The following is a 5,021-nucleotide window of genomic DNA, read 5'->3' as shown; positions in this document are numbered from 1 at the left end:
CTGGCATCCTTCTGCTTCTGTAAAGATTTTTCTAGCATTTTTGAAGAATGAATTTCAGAATTCATAAAGAAGATGATGATGGTTTGTTTTCATCAGCAGAGCAGGGTTTTTTGTGGTTGCAGTTGCCCTGCGAATGTAGACTTGTTCTCACAAAAGTGTGAAGAATGGATGTTTTCTCAGGGAAGCAAAATTCAAGCTATTGCGACCATGGATATAGGCTTATGCTGCTTGTTCGCAGAAACTGAGGGTTTGAATGCTTCAACCTTAAAATGCCCTGTTCCATCCTTGCTGGAAGTGTCTTGAGGTCAGAATGGCTGTTCTGATGTAATAGAAGCAGTCTGACTTTGAAACTGACTATTCTAACTGTTATACCAAGGTTGAATTATTCTATTATTTCAAAGCTGGACCAGTTCTGGTAAAGTTGGAACAAGACATTTCAGTGTCACAATGTTGTAATCTTGAAATGTTTTGGACATATCTATTACATCTTATGCAACAATGGGATGTTTCCTCTTTGGAGGAGTCATTTGTATCCTCCCCAGCAGGAGAAGAAAAGATGAACTGCTTCGCACCTTATCTAATAATTGTCTCCTCCCCCAGCATGTAAGAAAAATGGCCACATAAAATGCAAAGATTAATTTAATTTCTAGATTTAGACCTCTGATTGCAGCATCCTTCAAATATGGACCATGCATGTTGATGTTGTTATATAAAGAGTATCACTAAAACCTCAGGGTATTGGCAGAAAGAATTGTATCTTTTGTTGCTGAGCCAATTGAGACACGTTGCTGCCTATATTATGGAGCCTTATTATAATAGTTTGCCAGGTGAACTGAACTGCTGAAGCAAACTATGGTTCTTCGCAAGAAGTATTTTCCTCTTCAGGGCAGAACAGGGCTAAAAAGTCTTGCTAACAGTGCAATTCTATGCATCTCTATTCAAATGAAAATGCTGCTGAGCTCATGGTAAAATATTGTAAGGTGAGTGCCTATAGGATATTTTAAATCCCATTAGGTTTTTTTTTTTTTTAATAGCAGCTTTTCATTATAGAGAGAACCACCACTTTTCATTCTGTAAAAATATTGCCATTTTCTTTTCCACTGAAAAATGTCAAGAAAATTCTGAAATTTACATCCATTTTTCTTTCCTTTAGGTTCCCATTATTAGTAAATAGAACATTAAATTTTTGTGACCCTTTAGTGTTCTGTAGAAATACTGTCTCTGCTCCTGGATACTTAACAATGCAAATTACTGGGCACATAGAGAAATTCTCCAAAGCGTGTTATAAATTGCTCTTAAATGAGTTTCTGCTCTCAGATTGGTCATAAATTCATAGCTTGCATTAAGATTTCTAGGCTCTGTAAGAGGACTGTAAGATTAACTAGTAGGCAAGTGTTCCCAGTGCTGTTGAGCCCCATAGATTCATTTTCCAGGCTATCTCCTTTCACCATTTTTTAGTGGTTGGCTCTCCACTGTCTTCTCTCCAACACACATGAGAATGCACTCGCTTTGTGGTCTTACGTACTGAATTTATATTTTCCCTTTCCTGACGTTTGATGGGAAATAATCTGATGAGCTTTCTCCCACATTTTTGTCTACGGAGTAGTTAAAAAAAACAGGTGTAGGTTGCTATGATCAGATGAACAGGAGTACAATTAAAAACTCATAATTCAAACCCAAAAGTAACAAAATGCGTAAGGTGGTACAACATGGCTATGTTTGGGTGCAATGCATTACTAGGATGACTTTTAATGAGTTTGGGTTAATGTGTTTTTACTTCCTTCCGGTGTGACTGTAAGTACATTGGATACTTCTGCTTCAGTATTATTTGAAGCTAAAACTGCAGTTAGTTGTTAGCTAGTAGCAGTTAGCGATCAGTGTGTGAAATCATGTTGACGTGTGGGTTTTGCCCTAGTGTTAATTTCAGAGCCACATTATTTGCAAATAAAATAAATGAATGTGTGCATGAAGTGTATATAGGGCTAAAATCTTCTGTTACTTCAACTACATGTTATAGCTGAGGTAGAGTTTTCATATTTATTCTATTATGTACAAAGTGAGGGGATTCCAAAGCACTTTTTAAAAAAAAAATCTTTTCTGGGTTTTGCTTTCTGTTTAAACATGTATTTTGAAATGTCATGCTGTTCTCTCAAATCAACGCCAGATGGCAGAATAGAGATAGTATTGTGGAGATTGAATATTGGAGATGTTGTTTGCAAATGTTGGCCTCATGCTTAGGTTTGAACTGTTCATTTAGCTTGATCTTTTGTAATATGTAGATTACTTTGATTCATATGATCTCTAATCTAGACCACTTATATTGTAATGTAAAGTAGTATATTGTTATTTTTAACAACCTTTTTTAGTGTATAAGACTAGCTGAATTAGTTGTAGCAAAAACAACAGAGTCTTGTGAGGTCTTAAAAATAAACACCTTTATTAAACGGTATGTTTTTGTAGATTAGAGTTCAATTCAGAGGAAAGATACTGTAATATTTATTTGACTTGAATAATAAGCTCGGCTGAGGGGGAAAGTGATCAAAAAGGTTTGTCAGCTTTTAACAATGTTTAACAACAATAAAAAATAATTCATTTCTAAATTTAGTATATTCAGACCCACATAGCCAACACATTTTTGAGGAGAATAAAATATCAGAATATCCTTTATTTGGATTATAGTGGAGTAAATGGAGTAGGAAAATGGAAGGAAAGGGCATATGGCATAAAGTACCACCTTATAGTGTAAAATGAGTAGGAATATTGCAAAATCCAGCTCTGCTTTTACATAACTCCACATTCTTTCAGTGGGGGTCGCCACAAGCAGTAGCTGGATAGATCTTGCCAGAATATGTGTATATAATTTGATTTGGTTTATAAAGGACCCTAGTGTATTATAAGAAAATCAGGTTTCTGAATCTTGTAAAGATAAAGCAAGGGTGTTGCTACTGGTGTCCAGCTTTTTTGCTTGCTTTACACTGCTTCTGTGATGGCCATTCCTGCAGGCTCTAGTGGTGGTGGACACTCAGGACAGGGCCTTTTCAAGGAAAGCAGCCCAATTCGTTGCCTGAAGAAGTCGGACTAACTCCTTTATTGGACTTAAGATGATAGGGAAGAATATTTTTCCATCGAACTTTTAATTCGTTTCAATATTTCCTAATCTTATATTGCTAAATGAACAACAAGTTAACTGTTAACTCAATTAGTTCAGTATTAGTGACTCAGACTATCAGCTTCTGTCCTGGTGTTCAGGAAGAAGTCTTGAACTTGGGATTTTTTTCCATGAAAGCTGCTGCTGTTCCTTGGAGATAATGCTATGATTGTCTTCATCTCTTTTTTTTTTTGCTTTTTTTTTAATTCCAAATTTTGCCAAGATTGTATGATGTACCTATTGGGCTTAGGTAGGTGATTTATACAAAAACAAAATAACAAAATTGGTAAGCCTAGGAACTTGATAGAAATCCTCATACAACTGCCTTCCATGTATATATTCAGCCATAGTCTTTGACTGTAAATCAATAAAGTACTGAAATGAGTGATATCCAGTTCCATCTGCTTTATTTTTTTAAAATAGCTTTCTTTCCATCTCACTTCAAGATAGTTTTTTGAAACTGATTCATCCTCAAGAGGTAATGAGACCAGATTTGTTGTATTTTATTTTTATGCATCATTGTTCTTAATTTTATGATTTGTGAAACTTGAGGCCTACCAGTATAATGCTTTATTTCCATAAATAGTTACTTTTGGCCAAATGTCTTGCATCAAATGTTGTGAGACCATTTTTATGACTTCTGAAAATATTTTGGCTTTCCTTCTGGCTATGAAATACTGGATTAGAATAAACGCTTTTCAGCTGGGCTAGACAGTGTTAAACTAACTCAGAATGGGTTCGTTCTGTCTTCAGCATGTCTCCCTTTGTTAGTCAGACCAGTACCACAGGTCATGTCAGAAAGCCTACTGCATCTGAAGATGAAGGTTGCATGTTTAGATTTCATAAATAGTAGCCATTCTACATTCTTTTAAGAAGAGTCAGTTATGCAGATTTGGTTTGTATGGTGTATGCAGAGCTTCTGTTTATCTTGGGATGTGTTGACTATCCATTTCAGTGGATGCCACTGGAGATTCTTCCATGCATAATTTTCCTTTACAGTGCCTTGATTATTATAAATAGATACAATTAATAATGCTTCTCGTTTCAAAACCCAACTGCTATTTCTTATGGAACAATGATCCATCCCACACTTTCCTAACTAGTGCCCTTCAGATAAATTGGATGACGACTCTCAAGATTTCCAAACAGGATAGCCAAAGTAGGGAATTCTGGAACTTGTAGCACAACACATCTGGAGAACACAAATTTGACGAAATCCCATCCCTTATAAAAATTTCTCTGTTAGCTTTTCTGCCAGTATCAGAATCACAAGTCATTTCTGGAACACCAGAAGTTCCTTGTTGGCTCACAGCAAAAGTCAGACATCCAGAGGCTGCTGAGAAGTTCATAAAGTGTCTGGTTATCTTCCTGTTTGCCTCCAACATTTATGCTCAAGGTTACAGTTATCCTGATACAAAGGTTCCATTCATGTCTATTAATGAAAAAAGATTTTCATAATCCAGCAAGTGACTTCAAACATCAAAAGTTGAAGCATAAAATAAATCGAATTAAAAAATACATATAAGCGATTGTAAAAGCTCCAAAAATGTATGACACATACCTCCAATAACCATGCTTACAAAGGCTTTTAAGAGTTAAGTGACTATTTGCTAATAAGGTTGATGTTTGTGTAAGAGATTAAGAACACCACAGAGTGTAGGGATCTGGTTCAACAATATTAACATCTTATCTGTTGTCACTCTGACCTGGTTTGTTGCAAGTAGGGAGAACTAGATGAGATTTTGATCTTAAAAATAATTCTTACATCAACAAAATTGCAAAAGAAAGGGCTACAGGGGAACTCTTTAAAATTATGATATATAATTTAATAGGGAAGGACATATTTTTTGCCTAATGTTGAAAGTGGTATATG

Source organism: Python bivittatus, unplaced genomic scaffold, assembly GCF_059951505.1.
Source record: "Python bivittatus isolate LINGU-HERP-01145 unplaced genomic scaffold, Pbiv_v1 ctg000840_np1212, whole genome shotgun sequence".
NCBI lineage: Eukaryota > Metazoa > Chordata > Lepidosauria > Squamata > Pythonidae > Python > Python bivittatus.
The sequence above is the reverse complement of the archived record's forward strand: the minus strand, read 5'-3'. Positions refer to the sequence as shown.